This window comes from Podarcis erhardii (assembly GCF_964252035.2).
Source record: "Podarcis erhardii genome assembly, chromosome: 2".
Taxonomy (NCBI): Eukaryota; Metazoa; Chordata; class Lepidosauria; order Squamata; family Lacertidae; genus Podarcis; species Podarcis erhardii.
In genome coordinates, this window is record NC_138498.1 from 111,580,525 (window position 1) to 111,596,058 (window position 15,534).

Consider the following 15,534-nt stretch of genomic DNA (forward strand, 5'->3'; position numbering starts at 1 on the left):
TTCTTTTACTACCTTTAAATCTCATTTTAAATGGCTACTTCTTGAAAACACTGACGTTTTAGATCTTGAAGGTTATGATAATGCATTTGGATGGCATGCATATTTGTGGTATGGCAAGGTTAAGGTACATAAGGCTTTTAAAAACCATATTGTCAGAAAAGCACTGTTTAATATATGGTCGAGATATTGAGGCATCTAATCATAAGCCTGCATTTTTATCAAAGCTTCTATATGTTTAATCAGGGCTTGCATTTTAAAATAAGCTTAAAGATTTTCAAATGTTTCATGCCAGGCAGAGAAAACCTTGGCCATTCTCCTAAGACAAGGGGGCCCCATTGATTTATAGTAGAAAAACAATTCTCAAAGTCATAAAAAGAGGAAATTAAAGGCTGAGAGCGAGGACACTGATCCTACATGATACAGAAGATAAAAAAGGCTGAGAAAACACCATTAGGAATGGGCAAATAGTAACATGATACCATGGGGCCTCTCTTAAACCTTGAGTTGTATTTTCAAAGGCCAGGAGCAAATGGGGAAAAACATTTAGCTAGAAGAAAAGAGAACATTTTTGAAAAGTCTTTTCTAAAGCTGTTTCTTAAACTGGGAGAGTTAAAAAAGGCAATAAATGTTGAGAAGAGCTAATGGGAGAAGCATCTAGCTGGCTGGGAAAGGAGGGGGAAAGGGGGAGGTGTACACTGAAGAGGTTTCTTTTTAAAAGCTGTGTTTTACTGAGTTTCTTCCTTTTTACTTTGAAAAGCTTTATTCTTTTAAGAGGCTACCTATGATAAATGTATGAAATATATTAGCTTAAATATATTGGCTTAAATGTAATTATGCAAAGGATTTAAGAAATGCTAGATTCTTATTTCATAGAGTCATATTGCAATAGGAGACCAGAGGGGCAAATGAGCCTAGCCCCCCTGCCAGACAGAAGACGCCATCCAAGCAGTCTTGATATATAGTTGTCAGGCATTTGTTTAGAAACCTTAAATGAAGGAAATCTTTCAATGTTGATGTGAAACTCAAGATCCTTGACATCTGTTGAACATAAAAATGTAAGATTAACCATTTGTTTTAGAAGGCAATAGGGCAAGGAGGGCAAGAGGTGAGCTGGTAATTAAGATTCCATGTAAGATATATTATTACTTATATGTCATATATATAGCTCTTTGTCTCCCTTATAAGGGCAAGGAAGTGGGTGTATCTTTTGTGGGTGTATCTTTTGTGATTGGTTCTACCAAACAGCCAATAGGAATTTCAACCAGGCTGATTGGACAGAGGCAGCCACAGGAGGAGCAAAGGGGGCTGGATTAAGGGAATATAAGTGCTGGCCAGAATGGCAGGAGGCCAGGCCAGAGCTTGGTAACCATGTACCACTGTGCCTCTTATTTATTTGTCTGACAAATAAATTACTATTTTAATTTCTCTATTGCTGCGTTGAATATTTCATTCCAGCTAAGCGTTAACCACAAGCAGGGTGCTACATTTTATGGTGCCCTGTGACTCGGATAAGTGGTCTGCTGGAACGCAGCCCCTTCGCCCTACTGGGCAGGGTACAAGAGAGAGGACAACTGCTTACCCAAAGCGCGCACTGGTAAATTTTTCCAGGGGGAACGCAGAAGACTCGTCTGTCTGATACCCTGCTCACTGGCGGCGACGGACCGGGGGAAACAGGGAACCAACCAAGGGTAAGTGCACAAAGGGATTTTTGGCCCTCCAATTAATTAGGAGGAAGAGAAGTCTTGATCAAACTTCTGCGTCTCAGTAAGGGGAAACTGAGTACGCTAGGTGGTTGGGTACATCAGATGGTGATCTGGTGTAGGGAAAGGGAAGGATTGGGAGGTAGAGTGTGGTGAAGTATCCAGCGCATTGTATGTGTGAGAAAGTACAGAGCAATCTGTAGCTGACCCGAGTGTGGAGTGGGTAGTACTTCGGTTCCCAGTGAGGCGACTCCATCTGGGCAAGAAACCCCACAAAGCGTGTCTGTGAGTGACTGAGTGGATACTTCACAGGGCCATACAATGGGAGTTGGGGGTTCAAAGGGGGAAAATACACCTCTTGAGTGTATGTTAAATAATTTTAAGAAAGCCTTCTCAGGGGCATATGGAGTCAAAATGACGCCAGAGCGCTTGAGAACGTTATGTGAACTAGAATGGCCAAAACAAATTACTGGATGGCCATCTCAGGGAACTTTTGATATAAATTTAGTAAGCAAACTTTGGACTGATATCGCCAAAGAAACTGGAGGGTGCCCAGAACAATTTCCATATATAGATTCCTGGCTGAGCACATTAAATAAAAATCCTCCATGGATAAGGGAATGCAAAGTCAAACGATGCAAATTATTGGCTGTAAAAGCCGAAGCTAGGAAAGGAATCTTGCCAAATAAACTCAAACCCATTTTTGAGGGGCCAGAGGAAGAGGTGCTTCCACCTCCACCCTATGCTCCACATCGAAGGGAGCTTAATCCAAACACTCCACCAGTTGTAACCCCAAGGCAAGAAACTGGAATGAATAATGGGAGTGGAGTCACAGAGCTTGATTCCTTGATAGATTATGATAAATATCTTCAGGAGGCATTGGAGTCCTATAATAAAGCCCAAGCAGAAGTGGTTATTCCACCTGTGACTCCTAATAGACCTCCATCTACAGTCTCCTTTAGTGGAACAACTGATTGCCCACCCCAAACCCCTGTACATCCAAGTCCCAGAGAAATGTTACAGAAGTTACAGGGAGACCTTGCTCGGTCAGCAAGCAATACAGCCAGGCGTATAAAGCTGCTAAAAGAACGCCTTGCGACAGATACCATCCCCTATGATTTGAGGCCCCTAGAGCAAAGTGAAGAGAAAGGTCACGTAGTAGCCCCTCTTAGAAGAGTATTTGATGCACTTGAGGAGCCTGCGCTGGTTAATGGGCAACCCGGACCACGGCCACCTCGAACTTCGACCCTGCAATATATTCCATTCACAACTACAGATCTGATGAATTGGAAAACACACACCCCATCTTTTGCAGAAAAACCTCAGGCTATGATGGACTTGGTGACTTCAATAGTAAATACTCATAGCCCTACTTGGACAGATTGTCGCCAGCTCCTAAATACTCTGTTCACCACTGAGGAAAGGAGAGACATAATTGAAAAGGCACAGATATATTTGCGTGAGCAGGCCAGAGTGGGAAATATTTATAATATTGACCGTCATCTCCAAGATAACTTTCCCTTGGAAGATCCTAATTGGGATCCAAACAATGCAATTCACCTGGCCAGACTCACCACCTACCGCCAGACACTTGTGCAAGGTATCCGCAGGGCATGCCAGAAGCCCACTAATATGTCTAAAGTCTCAGAAGTAGAACAAAAACCAAATGAGAGTCCGGGAGACTTTTTAGAGAGGCTGCAGGAAGCCTATCGTATATGGACTCCTTTTGACCCTGAAGCCCCTGAAAACAGCAGAATGATTACTGCTACATTTGTGGCCCAGTGCGCTTCTGACATTCGTAAGAAAATTCAGAAATCAGAAGGATGGGAAGGGATGCTGATGAGCCAAATTATGGCCATTGCACGCCGAGTTTATCGGAATAGGGATGAGGCTGAGAAGCAAGAGAAGAAGAAGTGGCAGAAGGAAAAGATGGTGATGCTAGCCACAGCAGTGAAGCAAGACCACCGCCCCTTAAATGGAGGGAGAGGGCGAGGAAAGAATCCACCACTGGGAAGGAATCAATGTGCAAATTGCAAGAAGGAGGGTCATTGGAAGCGGGAGTGTCCTGAACCCCTGAGGTTGGAAGAAGTACGCCCAGGCCCAGGCCCAGGCCCAGGCTCCGGCTCCGGCCCAAGAAACCAGGGACGGGGACGGGGAATGATCCGAGATGGAAGATATCAGAGACCAGGACAGGGACGGAGTAGAGACAATTTCATTGGACTGGCAGAAGAGGATTTTACCCAAGACTAGGAAAGACCGGACTCCATAAAGTTAGGCTTCCAGGAGCCCACGGTCACGATTCAATTAGGGAGCCATTTAATAGACTTTATGATTGATACTGGGGCTGAATACTCAGTACTCCCAGAACTATTGCAGAAAAAGGCATCCAAAAGTGTAGTCATTAAAAGTGCCACTGGACAGTCAGCCAAGAGGTCTTTCCTCCAACCTTTGGAATGCCAGATTGGGGGACATCGTTTAACCCATCAGTTTTTGTATATACCTGAGTGTCCAATACCTCTCTTAGGCAGAGATATGCTGTCCAAATTGCAGGCCCAAATCACTTTCACTCCTCGAGGTCCAGAAATGAAACTGCCATCAAAAGCAGCAGGAATAATTACCCTCTCAGTACCTAAGGAACAATCATGGCGCCTAATGTCAGCCTTGCAAGTCCAACCCACATTGGATACAGAATTAAACAAGCTCCTCCGAACTCTACAGGTGCCACCAGGAGTATGGGCCGAAAATAGCCCACCAGGAATGGCTAAGAATATAGCTCCAATTGTAGTAACCCTAAAACCTATGGCTACCCCTGTATCTGTAAAGCAATATCCCTTACCCCGGCGAGCAGCAGAGGGCATCCAGAAACATTTGGACCGCCTATTAAAATATGGTCTGCTTAAGCCTTGCCAATCAGAATGGAACACACCCCTTTTGCCTGTTCGAAAACCTGGGACAGATGAATATAGGCCAGTGCAGGACTTGAGGCTCGTAAACCAGGCTATCGAGACCTTGCACCCAAATGTACCAAACCCATATACCTTGCTGAGTTTGATCCCACCAGAAGCAACATTTTTTACTGTATTGGACTTGAAAGATGCATTCTTCTGTTGCCGGCTGGCACCACAGAGCCAACCTATATTTGCCTTCCAGTGGGAAGACCCTTTGACAGGAACAAAAGGCCAGCTAACCTGGACAAGATTGCCCCAAGGATTCAAAAATTCCCCAACTTTATTTGGCACTGCCTTGGCGAGGGATCTAACAAGTTACCCCTCAATACCGGGAGAAAAGGTGGTTCTGCAATATGTGGATGATCTTATACTAGCAGCAAAGGATTTTGATACCTGTAAAGAAGGGACAGAGGAACTGCTCCACTTGCTTTGGGAAGCTGGCTACCGAGTTTCCCAGAAAAAGGCACAGTTATGTTTAGAAAAGGTCAAATATTTGGGCTTTGACATCTCACACCAACAACGAGCATTGAGACCAGAGAGGAAAGAAGCTATTTGCCTTATCAAGGAACCTACCACAAGAAAACAACTTAGGGGATTCCTGGGAACAGCAGGGTTTTGTAGACTATGGATACCTGATTTCAGTAGTCTGGCCAAGCCCTTACATGAAAGCACTCGAGGTGCAGAAAAGGACCCATTCGTATGGGGACCTGAACAGAAACAAGCCTTTTTAGTTATCAAACAACGACTTATGGAGGCACCAGCCCTTGGATTGCCTAATTCGGGAAAACCCTTTCAGCTGTATGTACATGAACAGAATGGGATTGCAGCGGCAGTCCTGACCCAGAGATTAGGAAGTTGGAACCGTCCAGTAGCTTATTTGTCTAAACAATTGGACTCAGTAGCAAAAGGATGGCCTCCATGCCTAAGGGCAGTAGCGGCCACTGCGAGCCTTGTCAAAGAAGCTGATAAATTTACCTTTGGCCAGACGATGTATGTGAATGTACCTCATGCTGTTCTGACACTCATGGAATATAAGGGTAGTTATTGGCTAACGAACCCAAGGATGGCTAGATACCAAGGCTTATTGTGTGAAAATCCCAGGATTCATCTACGAGTAGTGAATATGCTCAATCCAGCGACTTTGCTGCCCCTACCAGAGGTAGATGATGAGGAATCACATGATTGTCTCCAAGTAATGGATGAAGTTTATTCCAGTAGACCTGATCTGAAAGATGAGCCATTGAAAAATCCAGATGTTGTATATTATACGGATGGTAGCAGTTACCTGCATGAAGGTGCCAGACGAGCAGGATATGCTGTGGTCACCAATGAGGAAGTTGTGGAAGCTGAAGCTTTGCCTGCTGGCACCTCAGCACAAAAGGCTGAACTTATAGGTTTAACTAGAGCTCTGCAATTGGCAGCCGGATGTAAGGCAAACATCTATACTGATTCAAAATATGCCTTCTTAACCCTGCATGCACATGGAGCTCTATGGAAAGAAAGAGGTCTAATCGGAGCCCACGGGAAGGCTTTGAAATATGGACCTGAAGTAGAAATCCTGTTAGAAGCAGTATGGGCTCCAGAACAGATTGCTGTAATGCACTGCAAAGGTCATGGACGAGGAAGGGATCCAATAACCAGAGGAAATCATGCTGCTGACAAAGCAGCCCGAGAGGCAGCCCAAAAGCCTGTGGGAGGATTTATAGCAGCCCTCATACCAGAGGTAGTTCCAGAAGATGTTAAACCTCACTATACCCCAGAAGAGAGGAAGTGGGCTGAACAGGAAGGAGCAGTTGTGAAGGACGGTTGGATGATCCTGCCGGACAATAGGATTTATGTACCTCATCATCTAGCAGGCACAATTGTAAGAAATTATCATGAATCTACTCACCTTGGCGGTACTGCAACTAGAGAGAGTCTCAGTCGGAAGTTGTATATTATTAATCTATCACAATTAGCAACTTGCATTTCACAGAAATGTGTTCTTTGTGCTAAAAACAATCCCAGGCAGGGACCGGTACAACCTCCTGGAATTCAGCATGTGGGATACGTCCCCATGGAAAGCCTAATTGTGGACTTCACAGAGCTGGTCCCTTCTAAGGGATTCAAGTATCTCCTTGTGTTTGTAGATACTCTTACCGGATGGGTTGAAGCTTTTCCCACCCGAACTGAAAAGGCACGAGAGGTAACTAAAAGACTCCTCACTGAATTGATCCCAAGGTTTGGATTACCTAGATGCATTGGAAGTGATAATGGGCCAGCGTTCATTGATCAAGTAGTACAAGAAGTATGTCGAGTCCTACAAGTAAAATGGAGACTGCATACAGCATATAGGCCTCAGAGTTCAGGGAAAACTGAAAGAATGAATCGGACTCTGAAAACCCAATTGGCAAAATTAACCCAGGAAACGGGATTGGGATGGGTAGATGTGTTACCCATAACACTGTTTCGTGTTCGGTGTGCACCCACAAAAAGACTTAAGTTGTCACCTTTTGAGCTCCTGTATGGGAGACCGCCCTCCTTTGTTCAGGATATTCCAGCTGACCTTAAACAAATAGGAGACCATGTGACACAGGAACAAGTGCAATCTCTCTCCCGTGTTTTTGTTTCTCTTAACAGGTGGGCCCTCGAGCGCACGCCGTGCAGCATTGCCGAGCCGATTCATCAGTTCCAGGCTGGCGATAGCGTATGGGTGAAAGAGTGGAAACGCGATCCACTTGCACCTAAGTGGCGTGGACCTTACACCGTCTTGCTCTCTACTCCAACAGCGGTGAAGGTAGCTGAGGTGACCCCCTGGATTCATCACTCTCGTTTGAAGAAGTCCGAAGGCAGTTGGACGTGCAAAGGTGACCCCTCTAATCCTTTAAAACTAACTCTCTCCAAAAACCCCTGTATCTAGCCCTACCGGGAACGGGCTAGGTCACGGGCAACATTTGACGACCGGCCTGCTGCAGCCACAACCTGGAAGCTGGCTGACCTGCGCACGCCTGAAGCTTGAGGAGCGTCTGAACCAGCGACTGTGAACGGAAAGATTCTCTAATACAATTGATTGACTGCCCCCCCCCTTTGTGGAACAATTATCAGAGATATTACTCATTGGGGATCCTCGGGATATATGTTTTGGTCTTGGTGGTTCCCCATTTCTGTCACTGGGGGAATTATATTGGGGCTAATAATTATTTGCTATCACAATAAGGTAATCTTTTGTGGAAGGAATGCATATACTAGACATCAACATGATTTTATTATTAATCCTGATCCCTTGGGAAGGGGAAGGGTCCTTGAATCTGACCAAATTGGCTAAATATGGATTCAGCCATGACCACAATATGTGGGTAGGTTTAGCTGAAATGGTAGCTAATGTTGCAAATAGGACCAATTGCCTTGTTTGCTCTCTTGGGCCAGATGATTCAGAGGGAGGTATGCCCTTATTACCGATACCATTAGATGCCATTGGTATGGTAAGCGAAATGCCACACCAAACTGAAATACAGAATTTCCCCGGATGGAACTCAACTAAACCATTACGAGTTATACCTGTACAAGGGGAATTCTGTGTACATAAATCATCAGATGCAGCTGATTCTCCCATGATAGGCTCTTCTCATTGTCACTATACTTGGGATTATATTAAGAATAGTCATACCTGGGCACACGGTACTACCTATCGAACTCGGAATACCTTGCCCTGTGCACCTCCTTTTATTCACGCATGGAAAGTGGTGTGGAACATAACTGTGACAGAAAAAGGCAATCTAACATACTGCACTGTGAACTCTCTACCCCTTTTGGTATTTCGCCTTCTGTATTCCACGTACCAAAAACCTCAGACCCGATGGTTGTGGTGGATATGTGGAGAATGGGCATACAAGAAACTCCCTTCCAAATGGAGTGGGACTTGTTTCTTGGGTTGGGTATTACCACCAATGTGGATTATGCCCACTAGTTCGGCCAGGCGAACACGAAGGAATGCTGATATTTCTCATATAGCAGGAGGAAGTACCCAAAGTTGGAGCGGTACTGATGATTGGCTACCAGAGCGCATTATAGCCTATTATGATCCTGCCTCCTGGAATCCTGGTGAGCTCATACAAGGGGCACGGGATCCTATTTATAATCTAAACAGAATAATTCGATTGCAAGCAGTAGTGGAACTTGTAACCAATGCAACGGCCCAGAGTTTGAGACTTATTGCACAACAGTTGGATGAAAGTAGAGCCGCCATTTTGCAGCTGAAAATGGGAATGGATTATGTACTTGCCAGGCAGGGAGGCCTATGTGGAGTCTTGAACTTGACAGGGAATGCCTGTTGCTTTAACATTTCTGATAATGGTGAGGCAATCCGTGTGTTGGCCACAAAGATGGAGAATATAGCACATGTCCCAGTACAAACATGGGAAGGATGGGATATGGGATGGCTCACCAATTGGTTACCTAATGTCACAGGACTCAAAGGGATACTATTGTCTTGCTTGTTTTTCTTGACAGTAGTAGTATTGGTTTTATGTATGATGCCATGTATCATTTCATGTTTTAGAAGTACAATTAGCAAGATGGTTTCAAATGAAACTCTACCTCATATCATGGCCCTATACAGAGCTTTACCTCAGGAATATGATGAAGGTCAAGCTATCAAGGACACTTGGGATGAAGGTCCTTGAGCTTGAAAGGGGGGAATGAGGCATCTAATCATAAGCCTGCATTTTTATCAAAGCTTCTATATGTTTAATCAGGGCTTGCATTTTAAAATAAGCTTAAAGATTTTCAAATGTTTCATGCCAGGCAGAGAAAACCTTGGCCATTCTCCTAAGACAAGGGGGCCCCATTGATTTATAGTAGAAAAACAATTCTCAAAGTCATAAAAAGAGGAAATTAAAGGCTGAGAGCGAGGACACTGATCCTACATGATACAGAAGATAAAAAAGGCTGAGAAAACACCATTAGGAATGGGCAAATAGTAACATGATACCATGGGGCCTCTCTTAAACCTTGAGTTGTATTTTCAAAGGCCAGGAGCAAATGGGGAAAAACATTTAGCTAGAAGAAAAGAGAACATTTTTGAAAAGTCTTTTCTAAAGCTGTTTCTTAAACTGGGAGAGTTAAAAAAGGCAATAAATGTTGAGAAGAGCTAATGGGAGAAGCATCTAGCTGGCTGGGAAAGGAGGGGGAAAGGGGGAGGTGTACACTGAAGAGGTTTCTTTTTAAAAGCTGTGTTTTACTGAGTTTCTTCCTTTTTACTTTGAAAAGCTTTATTCTTTTAAGAGGCTACCTATGATAAATGTATGAAATATATTAGCTTAAATATATTGGCTTAAATGTAATTATGCAAAGGATTTAAGAAATGCTAGATTCTTATTTCATAGAGTCATATTGCAATAGGAGACCAGAGGGGCAAATGAGCCTAGCCCCCCTGCCAGACAGAAGACGCCATCCAAGCAGTCTTGATATATAGTTGTCAGGCATTTGTTTAGAAACCTTAAATGAAGGAAATCTTTCAATGTTGATGTGAAACTCAAGATCCTTGACATCTGTTGAACATAAAAATGTAAGATTAACCATTTGTTTTAGAAGGCAATAGGGCAAGGAGGGCAAGAGGTGAGCTGGTAATTAAGATTCCATGTAAGATATATTATTACTTATATGTCATATATATAGCTCTTTGTCTCCCTTATAAGGGCAAGGAAGTGGGTGTATCTTTTGTGGGTGTATCTTTTGTGATTGGTTCTACCAAACAGCCAATAGGAATTTCAACCAGGCTGATTGGACAGAGGCAGCCACAGGAGGAGCAAAGGGGGCTGGATTAAGGGAATATAAGTGCTGGCCAGAATGGCAGGAGGCCAGGCCAGAGCTTGGTAACCATGTACCACTGTGCCTCTTATTTATTTGTCTGACAAATAAATTACTATTTTAATTTCTCTATTGCTGCGTTGAATATTTCATTCCAGCTAAGCGTTAACCACAAGCAGGGTGCTACAATATAAAGATCTATTGGAAAGGAAGACCCCAAGGTGGCTCTCACCCATGGAAGCCAAAGCGTTGAAAAAACTTAATATGGAGACTAAATGGCCAAAGTATTGGGAAATTTTGGAAGAGGAAGGTGGTAAATTGAAACTGCAGAATTATGAGAAAATTAAAGATAAGGTGTGAGACTGGTTACACTATTTTCAAATAAGAGAAGTTTATAACCAAGAAAGTGGGCTTCCAGGTGGAAAAATCAAAGTTAGAGACAGAATTGTTAGAGCCCAATGCTAAGGTATTGTCAAAAATGTATAACTTGCTGTTGAAATGGAATACGGAGGAAGAAACGGTAAAATCTGCTATGATAAAATGGGCACAAGATATAGGATACAATATTATGTTTGCTGACTGGGAGAAGTTATGGACCACCGGGATTAAATTTACGGCATGTAATGCCCTCAGAGAAAATATCATGAAAATGATGTATAGGTGGTACATGACCCCAGTCAAGCTTGCTAAGATCTATCATTTGCCCGATAATAAATGTTGGAAATGTAAAGAATCTGAAGGTACATTTTTTCACCTTTGGTGGACGTGCCCAAGGATCAAAGCCTTCTGGGAGATGATATATAATGAATTAAAAAAGGTACTTAAGTACACCTTCCTTAAAAAACCAGAGGCTTTTCTTCTGGGCATAGTCGGCCAATTGGTGTTAAAGAAGGACAGAACTTTTTAAATGTATGCAACAGCAGCAGCGAGGATCCTCATTGCAAAGCATTGGAAGACACAAGATATACCCACTCTGGAAGATTGGCAGATGCAACTGATGGAGTATATGGAGATGGCAGAAATGACTGGCAGAATCCGAGACCAGGGAGAAGAGTTGGTGGAAGAAGACTGGAAGAAATTTAAGATGTATTTACAGAAACATTGCAAAATTTTTGAATGCGAATGATGTTGGAATGAAATGAAGTGGTTCTAGCAATATGATTAGAAGTAAAAATTCGTGAGGATAATTAACTAAGGGTAAAATTAAGAAGATATGAATTTGCTGATTAAATTTATAAATGGGATACAAAAAAGGGAGATGTGAGGAAGTCATGAAAATAAGTTAATGAATGATATGATATTGGAAAAAGTGTTTTTAATTTTTCTTTTTAAGTTTTGTTTTTGTTTTTTGTGTTTGTATGTGTACTTTTCTGTTTTTTGTGAATCTTTTTTCTGTAAAACTTAATAAATATTATTATATTAAAAAAATCTCATATCCTTATTTTCCTGACCTCCTCACACCTTCCCTTTTTGTAGTCCCATTTACATAATCAGATCAGCAAATCCTTACCCTCTTTTATTATCTTAACTCTATATCTTAACATGTTAAAACTCTATGTTTTCACCCATTTTCAATTCACTTATTGCATACTCTTTTTAACTTTGTTGCTATTACCACTTATTTTCAATCCAACATCATTTTAACATTCATTAATTTTATAGTGTTTCTGCAGGAAGTCTTTAAATTTCTTCCAGTCTTCTTCCACCAACTCTTCTCCCTGGTCTCGGATTCTGCCAGTCATTTCCGCTAATTCCATATAGTCCATCACCTTCATCTGCCACTCTTCCAGGGTGGGTAGATCTTGTATCTTCCAATACTTTGCGATAAGGTTTTTTTTAGCAAATGCTAAATGGAACATTTTCTTCAGTTCATTGTATATCATTTCCCAAATTTTTTTAATTACTTTACAATCACACCACATATGATAAAATGTTCCCTCCTTTTTCTTAAACTTCCAACATATGTTTGAACTAGTTTTGTACATTTTCCCTAACTGCACTGGTGTTGTGTACCATCTGTACATCATCTCCATGTGATTCTCCTTCAATAGGGAACAATCTGTAAATTTTAAGTCAGTTTTCCATAATGTAACCCAATCCTCCATCATGATGTTGTGACCTACATCTTGTGCCCATTTAATCATAACTGATTTTACCTCTTCATCTTTCGTCTCCCATTCTAATAGTATGCTATATGCGGCCTTCAGTAGTTTCACTTTCCCTTCAATCACTTCCATTTGAAACCTAGATCTAGTATAACTAAATCCTTCTTCTTTATATCCGTCTTCTTTATATGTTTCATGTAGTTGTCGATAACACAACCAACTCTGAAAGTGGTCTTTGATCTCATCATAATCTCTTAATTTCCATTTTCCATCATGTTCCTTTAATAAATCAGCATATGTGAGCCATTTTCCTTTCTTTCCAAGTGGTTTGAGCAGTAATGCTTCATGTGGTGAAAGCCACCACGGAGTCTTTTGTTCCAATAAGTCTTTATATCTCTCCCATACTCTCATTAATGATTTCCTGATTATATGGTTGTAAAAGCTTCTATGAATCTTCCCTTTCCTGTACCATAAATATGCATGCCAACCAAATCTCTTGTCATGACCTTCTAGTTCTAGTGCCTCTTGCTTGTCCAATCTCATCCAGTCCCTGATCCATACCAAACAAGCAGATTCGTAATACAATTTAAGGTCTGGGAGGGCAAACCCGCCTCTATCTTTTACATCTGTAAGTATTTTATGTTTTATCCTTGGCCTTTTGCCCCCCCCCAATACATCTTAAAATCTCTTTCTGCCATTTTTTAAAGCATTCATCTTTCAGGATGACTGGTATTGATTGAAAAAGAAATAGCATTTTTGGCAACACATTCATTTTAATCGCTGATATTTTTCCTAACATTGAGAGATTCATTATGCTCCATATTTCTAAATTTCTTTTTACCTCAAGCCAATTTTTTCATAGTTATTTTTAAATAGGTTTATATTTCTTGATGTTAACCAAATCCCTAAATATTTAACCTTTTTATGGACTTTAATCTCAATATTCAGTTCTTTCTTCTTCCTTCATGTTTTTAACTAATAATTTAGTTTTATTCCTATTTAGCTTAAATCCTGCCACTTCCCCCAAATTCAGATTTTTTTCTATTACTGTAGGGAGTGAAGTTTTAGGTTCTTCCACTGTTATCACTAGGTCATCTGCATACACTTTTGAGTTCATTTTCCCCAGCTTTTACACCTATAATCTCTTTATTTGCTCTTATGTTTTTGGCAAGTACTTCCAAGACCAGAATAAACAATAATGGTGATAATGGGCATCCTTGTCTTGTTCCTTTTTGGATCTTACAGTCATCTGTTATCACCTGATTTATAATTAGTTTGGATTTTTGTTCTGAATAGATTGCTGCTATTGCTTTAAAAAACTTAGGACCACTTCTGATTTGTTCTAACAGCTTTATCATGAACTTCCAAGAAACATTATCAAAGGCTTTTTCAGTGTCTATAAACATCATTGCCACTTTCTTTTCATTTTTAGCCTCCAAATATTCTATTATATTCAAAATATTCCTTATATTCTCCTTCATTTGTCTTCCTGGTAGGAACCCGGCTTGATCTTGATGTGAAATGAAAATGAATTCATTTAATATTTTTTTTAATCTGTTAGCTAGGATATTTGCAAACAATTTGTAATCATTATTTAACAAGGAAATAGGCGTATAGTTTTTAATTTGCAGCAAATCTGCGTCTTGTTTTGGAATTACTGCTATATAGGCCTGTTTCCATGTTTCTGGGATTTCGCCTGTGTTCAGTATTTCATTCATGACATCTTTCAATTGGTTCGCTAATTGTTCATTTATTATCTTATAATATTTTGCCGTAAAACCATCCGGGCCTGGGGACTTGCCATTTTTAGAGCTTTTTATTACATCAAGTATTTCTTGCATTGTTATCTGGGAGTTAAGGATGTTCCTTTGTTCTTCTTTTAAATATGGCATATTACTATTTCTGATGTACTCTTCTATCTTAAATGTTTTTTCTTTCCCTTGTCTATACAACTCAGAAAAATATTTAACAAACCCTTCTCGTATTTCCTTCAGCTTGTCTGTAATTCTGCCATTTATGTTAATTTTATTTATGGAGTTCCTTTGTTCAGTTTTATTCAACTGCCAGGCTAACAACTTCCCTGGTTTATTTGCATGCTCAAAATATTTTTGTTTTACTCTTTTTATTTTCCAGCTGATTTCCTCGTTTATAATCATTGAGTACTGGGTTTGTAATGTTTTGATTGCCTGTTTTACTGCCTCTTTGTTTGCTTTGTTTGGCAGCTGTTTCTCCTTTTTCATAATTTCCTCTAATATTTCTTTTTTCTTTTTCTCTCTCAATTTCCTTTTAAATGAGTTTTGTTGTATAAAGAGTCCTCTCATTACAGCCTTGCTTGTATCCCAGACCGTCTGTAACTTTGTTAGCCCTTGACTCTTTATTTCAAAATAATCCATCAAGGTCTTTTTGGCTTTTTCAACAAATTTGTGATCATCTAATAACTCATCATGCATATAATTCTTGCATTGATTTCATCATCTCTTTCCTGAATTCTAAAAGCTGCAGTGCAAAAGGGTCTGCCTGTTCTTTATCGCCTTTCCCCCCATTATCGCCCTGTACACTAGCTTGTCTTGCAGCTGCAGCAGCAACCGAAGCTGCTGTTTTCCGTGTTGTTATTCTGTCTGGCCCCAACATTTCTTATCTGTTGGTTCCCAGTGTTATATGAGTTGTTCAAGGTCACACCTACCAGCTCTAAGTCTGTTCAGCCGTACAGCTATCCTCCCCTCCTGACTTTCTTCCAGTTTCTCTTTCCCTTTTGCCAACTATTTCTCTCCCTGTCACCCTTTCACATTCAAAAACCTATAACATAAAATATATAGATATACAATACAATATTTAACAATAAGGGGGAGCCAATTAGTTAATATTCCAAAAACAAGGGAGGTAAACTTAAGAATAAGAATAAGAATAAGAATAAGAATATTAGGTCAGACCAATTTCCAATTTCCAATATTTTCTTGGAACAAAGGAAGTGCACAAGGCAAAAAAAGAAGAACC